The sequence below is a fragment of the Gopherus evgoodei genome, unplaced genomic scaffold, assembly GCF_007399415.2.
Source record: "Gopherus evgoodei ecotype Sinaloan lineage unplaced genomic scaffold, rGopEvg1_v1.p scaffold_35_arrow_ctg1, whole genome shotgun sequence".
NCBI lineage: Eukaryota > Metazoa > Chordata > Testudines > Testudinidae > Gopherus > Gopherus evgoodei.
The window spans coordinates 849,190-869,591 of record NW_022060027.1 but is presented as its reverse complement, the minus strand read 5'-3'; positions in this window follow the sequence as shown (position 1 = coordinate 869,591).

Here is a 20,402-nt window from a genome sequence, read left to right as displayed (position 1 = left end):
GCGGCCCTCCTCGTGCTCCCCTGCCCCAGTTCCCTCCGCCTAAATGCCGGCAGTGACCAGGGAGGCCGAAGATCCGGCCACTGCTGTCGCTGCCAAAGAAAATGGCGCCCCCCAAATCCTCATGCCCTAGGTGACCGCCTAGGTTGCCTAAATGGTTGCACCGGCCCTGCTCTCAGGCCCCCCCACCACAGGCAGACGGAGGTGCCCAGGCTCCCTGGTCAAGCTCCAGCTTCCAGCTTGGCCAGAGGGCAGGGCCTTGGGGGGAAGAGGAGGGGCAGGGGTCTGGCCATGGAGGGGTTGGGACCTCATGGCTCCCCCACTTTTAGGAAGAATTCATCCCCTGGCCTGAAGAGGAAAGAGCCAGTGCTCACCACTGCCAAAGGAAAGCCTGGCTAGCAACAAAGGTGGGATTCAAACCCACCCAGGCCTAATACAAATATTCAGTCTTAATTCCTCAACAGCCTCTTTCCCAACAGGGCATCTTTCACACTGTTGTCATTTAGTCACCCAAGAGCAGGGACCCCTGTGAATGTAGAGAAGAAAAAATAGGGCTGACCTGGAGGGATACCAAGCTTATAACCACATCACACGAGATGGCTAAGTGAGTATGGCAGTAGAGCAATAATCTATTGTATGCTACACACGTTTGAATTCCCCTTTGGTTGTCGGTCACCCTTCTTTTGGTAGAGACAGCCACTGGTTCCCTTTTCCATGCCTCTTCGCCCAGCTAAGCCTTACAGTTGTCAAAAGAAGAAAACTCCCCACGAATTGAGTGTCACTGAACTTCCTACACCGGGTAGGACTTAAACCCAGTTTACAAGAAGGGAACTCCTGCATGAAGCCTCTTCACTGCTGATTTGCTTGCAGGTCTCCCCTGCTATGTCTTCTCTACTTGAGCTTGGGTGTCTGACCTTGGCTGACCAAGGGACAGCTGGTTGGCAAAGGGACCCTTTTGGCTGATAAAATGACTGAGGGGCTAAGGCACTGGATTGCTAATCCATTGTGCTCTGTCTGCCTGGGTTCAAAGGGTACCAAGAGCAACTTGCAGATGTGCTTGGTTGTTTCCTGCACCACCAGAGGCCCGGAGGAGGGAAATCATAGCACCTATCTTTAAAAAAGCAAACAGGACCCAGGGTGTTATATATGACAAGTCAATCTAACCTCCATACCTGGGAAGATACTGGAACAAACTATCAAACAATCAGGTGGTGAGCACCTGAAGGATAACAGGGTTATAAGGAATAGCCAGCATGTATTTGTTAAGAACAAATAATGACAGAACAACCTAACTTCCTTCTTTGACATGGTTACTGGCCTAGTGGATGGGAGGGAAACAATAGAAAGGATATACCTTGATTTTAGCAAGGCTTTTGCATCAGTCCCTCATGACATTCTCGTAAGCAAACTAGGGAAATGTGGTGAAGATTAAATTGCTGTAAGGTGGGTGCATGCTCAAAGCGTAGTTATCAATAGTTCCCTGTCAAATTGGGAAGGTGTATCTAGTGGGATCCCATACACTTTAGTCCGGGATCTAGTACTATTCAATATTTCCATTAATGACTTGGCTAATGGAGTGGAGAGTATGCTTAGATGAGACTGAGCAGGGAAGGGCTGCAAGCTCTTTGGAGGACAGGGTTAGAATTTAAAATAACCTTGATAAATTGGAGAATTGGTCTGAAATCAAATGAGATGAAATTCAATGAAGACGAGTGTGAAGTATTTCACTTAGGAAGAAAAAATCAAATGCACAACTACAAAATGGGGAGTAACTGGTTGGGTGTCAGTACAGCTGAAAAGGATCCGGGGGTCATAGTGCATCACAAATTGAATATGAGTCAACAATGTCATGCAGTCACAAAAAAGGCTAATGTCATTCTGGGGAGTATTAACAGGAGAGTCATATGTAAGACATGGGAGCTCATTGTTTTCCTTTCCTCAGAACTGATGAGGTCTGAGGACTGTGTAGAGTTCTGGGGTCACACTTTAGGAACGATGTGGACAAATTGGAAACACTCTAGAGCAAAGCAACAAAAATGACCAAAGGTTTAGAAAAGCTGACCTATGTGGAAAGGTTAAAAAAACTGAGTATGTTTAGTCTTGAGAAAAGAAGATTGAAGGGGGACCTGATAATAGTCTCCAAAATTGGTAAGGGCTGTTATAAAGAGGATGATGATCAATTGTGCTCAGTCCTGCTGAAGGTAGACCAAGAAGTAAGGGGCTTAATCTTCTGAAAAGGAGGGTAGATAGTAGGAACAACTTTCTAAAGATAAAAGTAGTAAGTTCTGGAATAGGCTTCCAAGAGACGTTGTGGAATCTCCTTATCGGAGGTTATTAAGAACAGGCTGAACAAACTCCACGTCAGGGATGATCTAGGTTTACTTGGTCTTGCCTCAATGCAGAGAGCTGGACTTGATCACTTCTTGAGGTCCCTTCCAACCTGACATTTCTATGATTCTAGGATTATCAACATTCCCACACTCCTCACACAGCCCTTCAGAACAATGTGCATTGGCCTCTAGGAGGTCACAAGGAAGTCGTGGATATAGGGCAGAACGGATCATTGGCAGATTCCACCTGCAACCAGTGAAGATTTAAACATGGTGCTCTCTGGAACAGGGCAGAAAATGGAATTTTTCCCCCATGGAAAATATAAGTGAATTTGCTCAGAAATTTTCAGCAATAAAATTTTAACTTTTCATTGACAAACTGAAAACCTGAAAACTGGGGGGAAAGGTTTTGGCAACTGAAAATTGAAAATTTTCAACTGTAAACTTCCAAACACTAAAATATTTTGGGAGTTTTGGTTTTCCAATGAAAAATAAAAAAGTTCAAGGAAAGAAGAAATGTCAATAAATACATAAATACATAAAATAAACAGGTTTCAGAGTCGCCAACGTGTTAGTCTGTATTCACAAAAAGAACAAAACTACTTGTGGCACCCTAGAGACTAACAAATAAAAAAACCCATTTCGTGAAAAGTTTAGTTTTCTATAAAAAAAATCTTAATTGAAATTCCCACCTGGCCCTGATGCAGTCATCACTGTGAATGTGTTGTTTCCTCAATATCATTGGTGTACATGGTGCTGTACAGTCAGGCAATATACAACATTGTCCCTGCCTCTGACATCCTGCTGTGTGCTACATTCTTGACTAGAACGTTAAACCTCCCAGCATCCTTTGCCAAGGTCCTTGGTATGTCTGTAGCCTGGCCTAGCTGCTCAGTCAGTCTGTCAGTGTCAGGTCTTGAGTATGCACCAGATCTGGATGCTCTGCTGAGCTTGCTGAAATTTATACCAAGACCAACAGCTCCATCTCGCTCCTCTTGCCCATTTGTTGTTAGGTGGCCCACCACCCCAGAGTGAGCATCTTCTTCCCCTCATTTGTCAGGCTCTGGATCATCATCTCCGGTATCTATTGTGCTTTTGGTCTCAGAGGGAGAATCCTCACACCCAGACTTTGCGGGAGTTTAGATCCTTACTCTGTGGCCTGCAGTGCCGGCTCCAGCATTTTTGCCCCTCAAGCAGCAGGGAAAAAAAATAAAAAAAAGCTGAAATTGGTATTTCGACCGCTGCTGCTGCTGAATTTTTCAGCGACAATTCAGTGGCAGGTCCTTCACTCTGAGAGGGACCGAGGGACCCGCCGCTGAATTGCTGCCGAAGAGCTGGACATGCCACCCCCTCCGTTGGCTGCTACAAGCACCTGCTTGCTGCGCTGGTGCCTGGAGCCCGCCTTGGTGGCCTGGGGCTGTCTCTATCCTGGACCCAAACTAGAACCCCAAGTCCACACCCCCAAACTTTGGGGAAGGCCAGAGTAGGACCCACAGCTAGGTCCTCATGGCCCATCTCCAGTGTTCTGTCCCAGTCCAGCTTCTCCTTTCCCCATGTCTCCTCTTTCACTGATCAGCCACAACCATCTTAGTGTTCAGAAATGCGAGCCAGCTTGAAGTTTTTAAACTGAGAGGGGACGTTTCTTTCTACAAGACAGGCTCTAGCTCAGCCAGAAGTTAGCAGCTCAATGCAGGGATCCCAGGAGGAGACTCTCTGGCCTAAGCTGTGCAGGTGCTCAGAGTAGATAGTCCCATTGGTCTTTTCTGGCCTTTAAATGTACGTCTATGAAAATAAACTCCCCTGGAAACCTCATGAGAACAGACTAAATGGAGAAAGAGAGAGCGAGAATGAGGCAGGTTACCACATGAGGACAAAAATAACATTATGAGAGCGTGCTATTCAACCCCCCACATCACAGCATGTGATACACCCCCACCTCACTGGGCTGCTAGCTTGGGGTCAGGCCTGGGGAGAGATCACTGCTGGATGGGGGAAGAGATGTCTGTACAGGCGATTCTGCAGACTCTGTGGCTCAGGGTGCTGTCAGCTCATCCTGCGGATCCCTCACTGCACGGCTGCATGGAGCAGGACTTTGTGTGCAGAGAGTTGCTGAGCACTGCTCATGTGCCACTGCTCACGGCACAAACTCTCCTCTCCCTTCTCTCTTCTGAGCAGCCGCTGATTGCTCTGTACTACTGCAGTGTCTAGCTCCATCAATATCCACTGCAGGACAGGGGAGAAAAATCTAATTGTGCCCTGGAGTTTGGGCCAGGGGAAGGGAGGCAGGATCTAGCCCCGAAAGAACAGAGGGCAGGATGCTCTGTGAAATCAATTAAATGTCCTGCAGCAGATTCCCCAGCTTGTGTCTCTGATGCTTTCCCTGTTTCCCGGTGCCGTCCCATCCAGGCTCTTTCCCTCTTTGGCTGAAATAGCCCAGGGTCATCAGTCTTCCAGACAGGTACAAGGTTGGTCAAGGTTGGGCAGGACGGATGATCTAGTGCATTGGGGATCAAGAGCCCTGGGTTCACTCACTGATTCAGCTGTGGACTTCTATATGTCTCAGCCTCAGTCACCTAGTCTCTCACTCTGTGTCTCTGTTTCCCCATCTGTGAAATGAGGATGACACCTCTCTACCTCTGAGGTGTCTGTGAGGATAAAATCCATAAATGATTGTGAAGGGCTCAGATACAATGACACTGGGTGTACAAGGACATGGAGAGCATTGATGGGAAGAGCTGTTTATCTTAGAACTTCTCTATGGACTAGAATATTTACCACTGTAATTAAACTGCTATCACTTTGCTGCTGTAACTCCCATGGGGACACTCTTATTGTGAAATCAGAGCCTCTGTCAGATGTATTCATAGAGTCTAAGGCCAGAAGGGACCACTGTGATCGCATAGTCTGACCTCCTGTATAACACAGGCCAGACAATTTCTGTTTAAACTAGAGCATCCCTTTGAGAAAAACATCCACCCTTGATTTAAAAACTGCCAGTGATGAAGAATTCACCACAGACCATGGTAAGTTTTTCCCAGGGTTAATTATCTTCACTGTTGAAATTTTACCACTTATAGCTTATACTGCTTCCAAAACAAAATAAAATCAACCAGAAAAAGGCTCTTATACCAGAACCCAGGTGTGCCCAGGGACTTACACTGATATAACTGAAGCAGTATAAATTCACCCCTTAGCTCAGGAGTGGGCAACCTACCACCTGCAGTCCACATGAAACCCACCAGCCATTTTAATCCGGCCCTCGAGATCCCGCTGGGGAGCAAGGTCTGGGGCTTGCCCCGCTCCAGTGCTCCAGCCAGGGAGCAGGGTTGGGAGCTGCTCCACGTGGCTCCCAGAAGCAGCGGCATGTCCCGCTTCTGGCTTCCACATGTAGGGGCAGCCAGGGACCTCCACTCCGCAGACTGCCCCCACCACAAGTGCCGCCTCTGCAGCTCCCATTGGCCGAGAACTGCAGCCAATGGGAGATGCAAGGGCTGTGCCTGTGGATGGGGCAGCACGCAGCACAGCCGCCTGGCCATGCCTCAGCATAGGAGCCGGAGTGGAGGCATGCTGCTGCTTCTCGGAGGCACTTGAGGTAAGCACCACACCAAGCCTGCACCCCTGAGCCACCCCCTGTTCCCCAACCCCCTGCCCCAGCCCTTATACCCCTCCCACCCTCTGAAGCCCTCAGTCCCAGCCCAGAGCATCCTCCTGCACCCCAAACCCGTCTTCCTGAGCCCACACCCCCAGCCAGAGTCCTCAGCCCCTCCTGCACCACAAGCCCAGTTTTGTGAACATTCATGGCCCACCATATAATTTCCATACCCAGATGTGGCCCTCAGGCCAAAAAGTTTGCCCACACCTGCCTTAGCTGACTCCAGATAACTTCCCATGAAGTAGTATGGCAGCAGGGGTTGCATGGTTCATGGTGGGCAGATGCTTGGTCGAGTCCATTTGCTTTGGGAACATGTCAGGGTGCCCACAGCTTTCACATAGCTGCTTCTATTGCCTCAGCAGGAAATGATCAATGTTCACCCTGCCGGGAATGCTAGGAGAACTGAGAACTGGACTGGCCACTCTGCATCCCGCACAGCATGGTTGTGCCAGAGAAGCTTTATCACAAAATCCCCATTACAACTGGCACTGATTGCCCTTGATTGCAGTCTCACCCGAGGGCCAAGGATAGAATGGGCCTTGGGAACAGAGCTGTCAAGGTATGATTACCACTCTGAACCTTAGCGTCCAAAAGATGGGGTACCTACATGAACCCCCCTAAGCTTAATTACTAGCTTAGAAATGGTAGAGCTGCCACCACCCAAAAATATAGTGTTTCGGGACACTTTCTGGCCCCCAAACCCTTCCCTGGGGACCCCAAGACCCAAAGCCCCTTGGATCTCAAAACAAAGGGAAATAAACCATTCCTCTCCTTTCTTCCTCCGAGATCCTCTCCTCCCTGGGTTACACTGGGAGATCACGGTGATTTAACTCCTTGAATCTTAAAACAAAGAGGAAATCCACCTTCCTCCCCTTCTCTCCCCCTCCCAGACTCTCCCTGAGAGACAGTGATCCTAAAACTGAGAGAAATCAGGCTTTTCCTCCCCCCTTCTTTCCTCTCTCCCACCAATTCCCTGGTGAGTGCAGACCCCGTCCCCTGGGGTCTCATACAAGAATTAAAAAACAACCAGGTTCTTAAAAAGGAAAAGCTTTTAATTAAAGAAAGAAAAAAAGGTAAAAATTATCTCTGTAAAATCAAGATGGAAAATGTTACAGGGTCTTTTAGCTTATAGACACTAGAGAGAAGCCTCCCCCCAGCACAAATACAAGTTGCAGCAAACAGAGATACAATCCTTCCAGCAAAATACACATTTACAAATAAAGAAAACAAACATAAGCCTAATCCGCCTTATCTACCTAGTACTTACTATTCTGAACATATAAGAGCCTGTATCAGAGAGATTGGAGAGAAACCTGTTTGCACATCTGGTCCCTCTGAGCTCCCAGAGTGAACAACAACCAAAACTAACAGCACAGACAAAAACTTCCCTCCCTCAAGATTTGAAAGTATCCTGTCCCCTGATTGGTCCTCTGGTCAGGTGACAGCCAGGCTCACTGAGCTTGTTAACCCTTTACAGGCAAAAGAGACTGAAGTACTCCTGTTCTATTAACCCTTAACTATCTGTTTATGACAGGAGCCCTTCATACTCCTACAACTGGTCTCTCACAAAGATTCTGCACGTGCATAATTGGCACAAGCACTTCTGGCCAAACCTTCCAAAATGGCTAATGATTTTTGCAGCCCAGCACGAGACAGTTTGAGTGATCACAGACACACTGTACTGAGCCTCCACCTGCTGGAAATAAGCCTTCTTAAGGTGGCTTAAATTGGACACCCAATATCACTAATAATTTTGAAAGTGTCTGTTAAAGCACTAGTGTAGAGAGAAGCCCCGATCATTTCTTCCTTGTGTAAAGCCGTCTCTCTGCTCCTTTCAGTGTCTGTGTGAGTGAGGCAGCTGCAGAGTCTGTGCAGCAGAAGGAACTCACCCTGCAGATGCTCTTGCTTCACTTACCAGCAGCGTTTGCAGGTCTGAGGGTTGGGGTGAGTTCCCCTTCTTCACATCCTGCTATGCACTGTTCATGATCCTGTCATCAACCACCCCTTCACCCTCCAGTGGTGGAGACTTTCCCTGTTCCTGTTCCTGTGAGGGGCCTTGGGTCGCTCCAAGTGAAAGCTCCAGAGCCATTTCTCTGTCACAAGAGAACTGACCCTCTTACATGGTGGCCTGATCCCAAGGCCAGTGAAGTCAGTGGAGTCTTTCCATTGACACCAATGGGCTTTGGATCAGGCCCTTTCTGGGCAGCATTGTCTGAGCTACAAGCAGGGCCCGGCTGCCACCCAAGGGTGCCAGCAGCTCAGCCTGAACCACAGCCCTGGGGATCACTGGGCTAGAACTGCCACAATGTTGTGATCTAAAAAAGACCTTTTTTTAAAAAGTAAGAGTTTTTATCAAACATTTTCTTTTTTCCAAAATTTTCCATTTTTCCAAATCAAAAATTAACACTGTTTTGGGGGTGTGGTGAAAACAAAACCGGACAAAATTTTTTTTTAAATGAACATTTTTCTGTTAAACAATCAACTTTTTAGAGTTTTGTTTTGTTTTTTAACATTCAGGTTTTGGATTTCCCCTCCCTCCATTTTTGTAATTTGGCCACCAAAAAGTGGGGGAAAGAGGGACAAAATGTCAAAACAAATAGTTTTCACAAAAGGATTTGAAACGATTGAAAAAAATTGCAAAAAGTAATTACCTTTTCACCATGCCATTTTCTGGCCACTGTTTATAACAGGCAGTCTCACACTGTGCTCCTCTGACCCTCACCTGAGTATCTGAGCTCCCCCAAACATCCCCTGTCCAGCTGCTCTGCAGAGCGGACTCCATCCCAGTGATGAAATGTGCCCCCCCCATACCATCCCAGGACAATCCACGTCTGCATCAATTACTCTGCAAAGTTGCTCTGCAAAACTGCTCTGCCTTGTGCTCCTGACAGATTTCCCTTCAGACCCTCTGCCCTTCGGCTTCCCGCAGAGGTGTTAACGTCTATCCACAAGACTTTATTTCCCACATGTTTCTTTGACCTTTTGCTCTGGTTCCTCCACTTGCTTAGTCACATTGATTCTGGCTCCCCACCTGCTCAGAGGTCACTTCTCAACTACCATGTGTTCTTCACCATCCAGCAGTACCCTGGTGCCCGTCTCTCAGCAGGGACAGCAGACTCCATAGGAGCCCAGAATGCTGGCGGGGTGGAGTAGAAGTTTAGGATGGGCAGAAGTGGCTGGAGCCGGGTGTTGAGGATGGGGCAGGTAGAGACTAAGCAGGTGGGAAAGCCAGTGCAGACCTGCTGTAAGTGTTCTCGGTGGGGGGGGGAATTCACCCCTGTGCAGAGGGTCCCACATGAGGCCAGACCCCATTTATGTCCCCCTTAAGCCCAGAGGTGAACATGTTATTCACACCTTGTATGGCCAACAAAGGGTTGCACAAGGTCACTTGAGGCAGAGGTGGGAACAGAGCAGAGGTCTCTATTATGGCAAACCTCAGTCTCATTCACTTTGTCTCACAGCCTGTCAGAAAGAATGTGCCAGTTGTATGTGCTTGGCTATGCTGTGTCTAGCACTAACCACGGTCTGCTCCCTGAGTCAGAAAGAGAACCCAGCAGTCCTGGGAATCAACATCCCACTGTTGTCTCACTAGGAATCGTGAGACTGACTGACAAAGCAGGTGTAATAGCTCTGTCTAGGGTCTGGTTCACATGGAGGATAACAGCCTACTTCTTCCCGTTACCCCTCGCGCTCGGCGACCTGCATCTGGATTGCATGGACAATTGTACTTGCTGTGCTGTTCACCCCTCTTACCCGTGACGTTGAGGTGCTTGGCAAGGCTGAGCTGGGATCTGGTCACCTGGCTGTTGCTGTCCTTGATCTCGTACCCACAGGAGTAATTCCCGGAGCCGTCCTTACAGAAGACGATGCAGGTGGCTGGGGCCCGGAATGTCATGGAGCACTGGAGCCCCACGGAGTCCCCTCACCAGGCAAACAGTTGGCTCAGGTAGAGGCTGGGGGCAGGGAGAGTGCCTGAAAAGGGGAATGGGTCAGAGCTATCAATGGGACCTTTGGTGGCTCCTGTTTCAGGATGAGCCCAGGGAGTAGTTTGCCAAAGGAAGTTGGTTGTCGTGGAAGTAGCTCACAGCTGCTAGGTGGTTCCTGGACTATGGCGGAGTTATGGGATAGGCCCCAGGAAACCTGCAATGTTCCACATGGGGATTGTGGGAATGTGGAGAGTTTGGCTTCTCTTCCCATAATCCCCCTTGGCACATGTGAGGTCATTGTACAATCACCCACAATTCTCTGGGAAGACCTGGGTGCTAATGTGGCTGAGAGCAGCATTGGAGTAGTGGGGACCATGCTGAGTGCGGTGTGAACGCTGTGTGGGATGCATGCCTCTGTGTGAGTGACAGCTGGGATAGTGCATGTGCATGCAGCACAGCACAGGTCACTCCGTAGCACTGACACCCCTCCGTAGGGCAGAGCAGGAGGAGCCTATCACACAATCCGCTCTGGCCACCAGGCGAGCCCCGGGCTGTCTGCAGGGAGTAGGGGTCTCCCGCACATTCAGGCTCCCAAGGGTGCTCCACAGAGAAGAGCATCTGATTGAGGGGGCAGGGAAATCCTGGCTCAGGGCTTCCTGGGGCATTTTCACCCCCCTGGAGCCAGGGATCAATGAAATGTTGGTTTGTTAAATGAACAGTGACGTCCTCACTGAGTCTGCAGTGGGGAAACTCAGTGTGAAACTCAGAGCAAGAGAGAGTCCAGGGACTGGCTCCTCGGCTGGTGTAAACTGACAGAGCCCTATGGACTCCAATGGAGGGACACCAATTTACACCCATTGGGGATCTGGCCATTGACTCAAGCAGAGTGATGCTGATTTACACCCGCTGGGGATCTGGCCCTAGTGGCTGGCAGAACCGCTCTGTCTGTCCCTGGAAGGCGCGTTCCTGCGGAGGCTGCAGGCGTCTCTCCCACACGGTGCGATTCTCTTTGCTCTTGTCCCACAGGCAGCGTGAGCAGTAGAGAAGGAGTGGAGGAGCCGACCCACACAGGTAATGGGCTATTGCTCTGTCACACCCTGATTATCAGAGCCCGGCTCTGTGCCCCCAGCTCTGACCCCAGGGCATAAAGTCTGGACCAAATTCACCGCGGGGTAGGTAACTCCTCGGCCTGCAGCACAGTCACCCCGGATGGGATGGGCTTTGCCAGTGCAATTCCCCCAGGGCAGAGGGGCAGCAGAGCCCCATGGCATGACATGACTCATCCATTGTGGAGGCTGGGCGTACCCTGACTGTGGCCCCACCCTGAGGCCCATCCCTGGTTGGCCACCTCCCCCCAAAGCTCCACTCACACTCCACCCCGGCTTCCCCCCCTCCACTCACGCCTCTTCCCCAGGGGGCAGAGCTGGCTCCAGGCACCAGCGCAGCAAGCAGGTGCTTGAGGTGGCCAACGGAGAGGGGTGGCACGTCCGGCTCTTGGGCGGCAATTCAGTGGCGGGTCCCTCAGTCCCTCTCGGAGTGAAGGACCTGCGCCGAATTGCCACCGAAGAATGAAGCAGTGGCAGTAGAGCTGCCACCGAAGTGCCGCCGATCGTGGCTTTTTCTGTTCTTGCCACTTGGGGCGGCAAAAACGCTGGAGCTTGCCCTGCCCCCTGCCCACCTGTCATGCCTCTTCCCTCGATGCCCCCCCCCCGACTGCTCGCGCCTCTTCCCCCAAAGTCCCCCCCATCCGACGCTCGCGCCTCTTCCTCTGAGACCTAACTGCCCACAACTGGCGCCTCTTCGCCCCCTCCCCCAGGTCCCTGTGCCTGCCACTTGCACCCCTTTACCCTCTCCTCCAAAGCCCCCACATGGGCGGAGTGGGGACAGGAAGAGATGAAGCGAGGGTGGGGCCTTGGAGGGAAGAGTACGAGCAGGAGCCTCTGGGTATAGCGCTGGCAGGGCCAGCACTCAGGCACCCTTTTGGTGGTGGCATGCTGCAAAGGTGGCTGGCTGGCTGTTTGGAGAGGCTTAGACTCCCCCGTCCTCTTATACCAGGCGCCCACACTCCACAGCATCGCTTTGTCCCACTTTCACCCTCTCCGGAGGACACAGCTGGTGCCAAGGCCTCGTGCTGCCCCTCTGCCCAGGGCGGGGTCACCTCCGCAGTGAACTGCCAGCCACACTGGAGAGGGGCAATAGGGTCTGGGCTGCTGCATCTGTCGCTGGCTCTTGTGAGGCCTCTGCACAGAGTCCCAGTGCAGTCTGAGCAAACCTGGGCCATTCCTTGCTCCTCCGACCCCTCAGGGCTGTGCTGGGGCAAAGGGAGGAGCCTCCTCAACAGCTTCCATCACTTAGGCATCTCGCTGGGGGAACGTGCCCCCCTGCAGCATGATCCTCCCTTAGATCTAGGCCTCTGGGAGCTCAAACAGGGTCCCTGGTACACAGCATCTGCTCTGTGTCTAGTGCTGGCACTGCAGTCCCACACACTGCTTTGCAGATGGCTGTCACCATGTCCCTTTCCATGTTGCAGGGCCAGCCATGTCCCCTGCCATCTGGGCCACTCGCTGCACCCTGGTCTTGGTCCTCCTGGTGTCTGCACCTGTCATCACCTTCATGCTGGAGAAATGGGGCCTGGCCGAGTCTGCGGGGTTGGAGGTGACTCCTGGGGAGAGCAGCATCATCATGGGAACGAGAGGCCTGGGAATGGAAGAACCCCATTGACCAGCTGTGAGCAGGAGGCGGGAGCAGGGAGAGGCCTGGGAAGATATCAGTGCCCAGCTCTGAGCAGGTTGTTGGGGAGACACCATTGCTCATTGCTGCACAATAGGTCCCTGTGGTAACTGTCTTTGCCCAGGTAATTCCTCCAGCCTCCTTCATTCCCCCTCCAGGACGCTGTCAGTCACTCCGCCCTGCAGCCCTCTGCTGACTTAGTCAGGCCAGGGCCACACAAGATCATGGTCCTGCCATGAACTGTCCCAGCCAGACAATCCACCTAGCTCCTTCCTTCTGTACAAATAATCCCTCCTGCAGAGCAGTTGTAAGATTAGAGAAGGGGGATGGGCTAGTTGTTAAGGAATTTCTGGGAGATCAGGGTTCAAGTCCTACCTCTGCTACTCATTCCTTGGGTCTGTCACTTCAGCTCTCTGGGCCTCAGCTCCCCATCTGTGAAATGGGGATAATAATTTTGCCTCATCTAAAGGGAGAATTTTCCAAGCCCCCAAGGGGTTTAGGAGCAGATGTATGTGACCGTGCTCTGTGACCACTGCCTTATGCTCCTAAATCGCTCCGGTGATTTGAAAATCCCCCCATAGATTGTGAACTATTCTGGGCAGGGGCTGTCTCTCACTAAGGGTTCGTCTGCCCAGGGAAATGGACCAGCAGAACTACACTGGTGTAATTAAACCGTTACGGTCGTCCCAGGATAACTCTCCATGGGGACACTCTTATTCTGGAATCAGAGAGAGAGCCTTGGTCAGGGTTAGTTTACACCATCTTCAAAGTGACATAAACTAAATTGGACAAAGCCCCTCATACACTGGAATAAGAGTGTCCCCATGGGGAGGTTATCCTAGGATAGCTGTAGTGGGTTAGTTAGACCAGTATAGTTGTGTTGGTCAGTTTCCCCTTGCAGACCAACCCTTCGTGTCTGCGCAGCACCCAGTGCAAAGCGGCCCTGACCTTGGCTGGGGTCTCTGAAGGGTCCTGTTATATAAATAATAATGGCAAAATACAGGGGCTAATCTGTGTAGGGCGCAGGGGCATTTCCCACCACTGAAGGACACACGCTCCCTTGGATGTCTCACGTCTACACAGGGCCTTCTGCAATATACGGTTAGCTGCATTTCACATTAGGGAAAGTCGATGGAGACACCCGGGTTCTGTTGTGGGGTTTACAGACAATGTACAATTCTTAAAGTAGGGCAGCAGAGATAAGAAACCCCTGGAAATATTTCATCTCTGACCTCTTCAGCCTTTTCTAGGTGGAGGCACCTTCGCACCCACTAGATGGGGCTTTGCAACAATCCAATTACAAAACTATATCTTACTTATTGTTTCCATGTGTTCCCATGCCCAGACCTGAAGAAGAGCTCTGTGCAAGCTCATAAGCTTCTCTCCCACCAACAGCCGCTTATCCAGGGCTTGTCTACATCAGAAAGTTGCAGCGCTGGTGAGGGAGTTACAGCGCTGCAACTTAGGAGGTGTACACATCTGCAGGGCACCACCAGCGCTGCAACTCCCTGTTTGCAGCGCTGGCCGTACTCCCGTTTTGTCTTGGGTGTAGAGGATCCAGCGCTGGTGATCCAGCGCTGGTAATCAAGTATAGACACTTACCAGCGCTTTTCTTGACCTCCGTGGAATAAGCAGGTATCCCAGCATACCTGAGGAAGCCTCTGGTAATCAAACTGGTCTCCTTCCCCAGCTTGCTCTCGCGTTCCCCGAACCCCGAGCAAGCAGGTCTCCTTCCCTGAGGTTCGCTGGGAGGTTCCGGGAACGCGAGAGCAAACCGCGGCGAAGCTGGTCTCCTTCCCCGGTTTGCTATCGCGTTCCCTGAACAAGCAGGTCTCCTTCCCTACGGTTTGCAGGGTGGTTCGGGGAACGCGAGAGCAAACCGCGGCGAAGCTGGTCTCCTTTCCCGGTTTGCTCTCTCGTTCCCCGAACCCCCGAGCAAGCAGGTCTCCTTCCCTGCGGTTTGCAGGGTGGTTCAGGGAACGCGAGAGCAAACCGGGAAAGGAGACCAGCTTCGCCGCGGTTTGCTCTCGCGTTCCCCGAACCACCCTGCAAAGCACAGGGAAGGAGACCTGCTTGCTCGGGGGTTCGGGGAACGAGAGAGCAAACCGGGAAAGGAGACCAGCTTCGCCGCGGTTTGCTCTCACGTTCCCCGAACCACCCTGCAAACCGCAGGGAAGGAGACCTGCTTGCTCGGGGGTTCGGGGAACGAGAGAGCAAACCGGGAAAGGAGACCAGCTTCGCCGCGGTTTGCTCTCGCGTTCCCCGAACAAGCAGGTCTTCTTCCCTGCGGTTTGCAGGGTGGTTCGGGGAACGCGAGAGCAAACCGCGGCGAAGCTGGTCTCCTTTCCCGGTTTGCTCTCGCGTTCCCCGAACCCCCCTTGAAGCCGCCCAACAGCGCTGCAGTGTGGCCACATCTAACACCACTTGCAGCGCTGGTTGCTGTAAGTGTGGCCACTCTGCAGCACTGGCCCTATACAGCTGTACTAATACAGCTGTAACAACCAGCGCTGCAAAATTTTAGATGTAGACATGGCCTCCAATAAATAATATTACCTCCCCAACCTTGGTGCTTTATTTTTTCAAGACACACATTAATGCCGCCATCTACTGGCCAAATCTATAAATGCAACTGTGCAGATTTGTCTTGACTCTGCATCAGGGTTTGACAGAACAAGGAGCAATCATAGTTGCAGTGGGGTCTAGGTTAGATATTAGGAAAAACTATTTCACTAGGAGGGTGGTGAAGCACTGGAATGGGTTACCTAGGGAGGTGGTGGAATCTTCATCCTTAGAGGTTTTTAAGGCCCGGCTTGATAAAGCCCTGGCTGGAATGATTTAGTTGGGAATTGGTCCTGCTTTGAGCAGGGGGTTGGACTAGATGATTCTATGATACTATGATTCATGAACTTCTCCATCCTGTGGAGATGACTGTAACAGGCACTGTGTAGCTAGCTAAACTAGCACACAGCTCCCCTGCCATTAGCACACACATAATATCCCTGTGGCCATCCCCCACAACAGCTTGTTCTGAAGTTCAGCATTCAGAAAGAAGCTGGTTTCTCAACAGGAAAATGTATTTCTCCCACTCTGATTCTGTTTCCCTGAGTCTCGACAACACCCTGACACCCCTTAGCCACCAGGGGAACTCACACCAGCCTCAGCTAAAAACAGAGATCAGAGAACCAGGGCTTCATCCCTCTGGTGTCAGCCAGAAATGAAAACTTCACTGTGGGTTGGAGGGCTCAGGGCACTGGGGTATGGGACTATTTCCCTACTGGGGATTCAGGCTCCGATCCAGTCCCACCTTGGAGGAACTGGCTGGCCCAGCAGGAAAAGTAATGGGACAAGGGGCCTTCTGCTTTGGGGCACTGATACAACATATTAAACATGCTAAGTTAGAAATAAACCCTCAAGGTACAAAGTGCCTAACTGGGCCCCACAAGCCAACAGTAATGGTTCCTGATCCTTAGTCACAATAACCCTCAATAGCTAAGAGCACATAGCAGCAGGTTTATAACATACAGCAGCAGGATTACACAGTACTGCCAGTTTATGCAATTTTTACCATGAGTCCTGCAGTATTTGATGTTTTTCTTAAAGCCCTAGCTCCTGGAGTCATGGGATTAAATAAGACTCTCCGCTTTCATTTAAAAATAAAAGCAAGTTCCTCACCCTTATGGCTGCAAAAAGAAGATACAATCCAGGAAGTTTTTGGAAAGTGTAGGGGACAATTTCCTGGTGCAAGTGCTGGAGGAACCAACTAGGGACAGAGCTCTTCTTGACCTGCTGCTCACAAACCGGGAAGAATTAGTCGGGGAGGCAAAAGTGGATGGGAACCTGGGAGGCAGTGACCATGAGATGGTCGAGTTCAGGATCCTGACACAAGGAAGAAAGGAGAGCAGCAGAATATGGACCCTGGACTTCAGAAAAGCAGACTTTGACTCCCTCGGGGAACTAATGGGCAAGATCCTCTGGGGAAATAACATGAGGGGGAAAGGAGTCCAGGAGAGTGGGCTGTATTTTAAAGAATCCTTATTGAGGTTGCTGGAAAAAAACATCCCGATGTGTAGAAAGAATAGTAAAGTAGGGGCAGGTGACCAGCTTGGTTTAACAGTGAAATTCTTGCTGATCTTAAACGCAAAATAGAAGCTTACAAGAAGTGGAAGATTGGACAAATGACCAGGGAGGAGTATAAAAATATTGCTCAGGCATGCAGGAGTGAAATCAGGAAGGCCAAATCACACTTGGAGTTGCAGCTAGCAAGAGATGTTAAGAGTAACAAGAAGGGTTTCTTCAGGTATGTTAGCAACAAGAAAAAGTCAAGGAAAGTGTGGGCCTCTTACTGAATGAGGGAGACAACCTAGTGACAGAGGATGTGGAAAAAGCTAATGTACTCAAGGCTTTCTTTGCCTCTGTCTTCACAAACAAGTTCAGCTCCCAGACTGCTGCACTGGGCAGCACAGTATGAGGAGAAGGTGACCAGCCCTCTGTGGAGAAAGAAGTGGTCCAAGACTATTTAGAAAAATTGGACGAGCACAAGTCCATAGGGCCGGATGCGCTGCACCCGAAGGTGCTAAAGGAGCTGGCAGATGTGATTGCAGAGCCATTGGCCATTATCTATGAAAACTCATGGTGATCAGGGGAGGTCCCGGGTGACTGGAAAAAGGCTACTGTAGTACCTATCTTTAAAAAAGGGAAGGAGGAGGATCTGGGGAACTACAGACCAGTCAGCCTCACCTCAGTCCCTGGAAAAATCATGAAGCAGGTCCTCAAAGAATCAATTCTGAAGCACTTAAAGGAGAAGAAAGTGACCAGGAACAGTCAGCATGGATTTACCAAGGGCAAGTCATACTGACTAACCTAATTGTCTTCTATGAGGAGATAACTGGGCCTATGGATGAGGGGAAAACAGTGGACGTGTTATTCCTTGACTTTAGCAAAGATTTTGATACGGTCTCTCACAGTATTCTTGCCAGCAAGTTAAAGAAGTATGGGCTGGATGAATGGACTATAAGGTGGATAGAAAGCTGGCTAGATCATCAGGCTCAAAGGGTAGTGATCAATGGCTCCATGTCTGGTTGGCAGCCGGTTTCAAGCGGAGTGCCCCAAGGGTCAGTCCTGGGGCTGGTTTTGTTCAATATCTTCATTAATGATCTGGAGGATGGCGTGGACTGCACTCTCAGCAAGTTTGCAGATGACACTAAACTAGGAGGAGTGGTAGATATGCTGGAGGGTAGGGACAGGATACAGAGGGACCTAGACAAATTAGCAGACTGGGCCAAAGGAAACCTGATGAGGTTCAACAAAGACAAGTGCAGAGTCCTGCACTTAGGATGGAAGAATCCCATGCACTGCTACAGACTAGGGACCGAATGGCTAGGAAGCAGTTCTGCAGAAAAGGATCTAGGGGTTACAGTGGACGAGAAGCTGGACATGAGTCAACAGTGTGCTCTTGTTGCCAAGAAGGCTAATGGCATTTTGGTCTATATAAGTAGGGACACTGCCAGCAGATCAAGGGACGTGATCATTCCCCTCTATTCAACATTGGTAAGGCCTCATCTGGAGTACTGTGTCCAGTTTTGGGCCCCACACTACAAGAAGGATGTGGAAATATTGGAAAGAGTCCAGCGGAGGGCAACAAAAATGATTAGGGGGCTGGAGCACATGACTTATCAGGAGAGGCTGAGGGAACTGGGATTGTTTAGTCTGCAGAAGAGAAGAATGAGGGGGGGATTTGATAGCTGCTTTCAACTACCTGAAAGGGGGTTTCAAAAAGGATGAATCTAGACTGTTCTCAGTGATACCTGATGACAGAACAAGAAGTAATGGTCTCAAGTTGCAGTGGGGGAGGTTTAGGTTGGATATTAAGAAAAACTTTTTCACTAGGAGGGTGGTGAAGCACTGGAATGGGTTACCTAGGAAGGTGGTGGAATCTCCTTCCTTAGAAGTTTTTAAGGTCAGGCTTGACAAAGCCCGGGCTGGGATGATTTAGTTGGGAATTGGTCCTGCTTTGAGCAGGGCGTTGGACTAGATGACCTCCTGAGGTCCCTTCCAACCCTGATATTCTATGATTCTATGCATGGCTGAGTGTCCCTAACAATTCTCCCCCCCAAAAAGTTCATTCCCTATTTCTCCCACCCACACCCAATAGCCCTCCAGGTTCATTCCTGGGCTCCTTCCCCCTCCCTCAGCTCTTCCATTATCCCTGACTTCTCAAGCCTTTGCACTGCTTCTGAGGCGGGTGTGAAATACAACTCTGTATTGTAGTTTAAAGGTATTGCTCAAAGTTCTGTATTTATATACGTAGTAAGGAATCAATTTGTCCGAAAACATCTCCTGAATCTTTTTCATTGTCATTATTACAGATATATTTGCTGAGGGTAATTTCAAATAAATTACCAAAATAATTGTAACTGGTGTGATTATATTGTGATATTTTGACAAATAAAAATGTGCAGAACTGTAAAATATTTTGTGCAGAATTCCCCCAGGAGTACAGAAATGCATCCATAAACTGAATTTGGCAAGGCTGAAGGGGAAATACATCAGGTTTAAGACAAACATTGAAGATGCTGGGCCATACCAGCTGTGGTTATGACTCACCTTCTACTAGGTCACAGAGCATGTTTTGAGAAGAACCCATGGTTCTTCTGAGGTCAGTCGGAAGCCCAAAGGCATCCATTAAGCATAGTTTCAACATGAGGCAGGTTAGACACTGTATAAGGAGTCACACTTAGACAAAATGTTGTATGAAAAGTATAATCGAGTACAGTGACTCAAAAGATGTCCAAGCATACAGCACTGAGTATCACTTTGAGTGCCACAGTGGATTTATATAATGCATTGGGTTGAAAGGTAAAAGGAACATAAATAAATATTGATTTTACTACTCCAACATGTGAGACTCATAAATCACCTGGCAGAGACTCTAATGGATGGGAAAGTGATGGCCATGGCCAAGGCAGAAGCTAAGTAGAGAGAAATACATGCTTTGAATGAGATTGCAGCAGAACAAATACTTAGCAGAAAGGTTTTTAAAGCACTTATGGAATCCATACTACAAACATAGTTTTTAGCAATCCTAGCCACAGAAATGAATCAGTGCATTTCCTTAAAAGCTGCACAAGATCTGGCTCTACCAAATGCAGAAGAAAGGGCTGACAGCAACAGTAATATGAAGATGCTGTTTGCAGCTGGTTTTTTTTTTTTAAACAGAAAAGCATTTTGTCCTGCAGTACATGAGAGTTTTAGGGCTGATCCCAAACCTGAAAAAATAATGCCACCTGACCTGTACTTTTTCTTAATGGGTGCAAGTTTCAGAGTGGCAGCCGTATTAGTCTGTATCAGAAAAACAACAAGGAGTCCTTGTGGCACTGTAGAGACTAAAAAACAGGAGTACTTGTGGCACCTTAGAGCCTAACAAATTTATTTCAGCATGAGCTTTCCTGAGCTACAGCTCACTTCTTCGGATGCATAGAATGGAACGCACAGACAGGAGATATTTATACATACAGAGAACATGAAAAGGTGGAAGTATGCATACCAACAGGAAGAGTCTTATCAATTGAGATGAGCTATCGTCAGCAGGAGAAAATAATTAACCTGCTGACAATAGCTCATCTCAATTGATTAGACTCTTCCTGTTGGTATCCATACTTCCACCTTTTCATGTTCTCTGTATGTATAAATATCTCCTGTCTGTGCGTTCCATTCTGTGCATCCGAAGAAGTGAGCTGTAGCTCAGGAAAACTCATGCTGAAATAAATT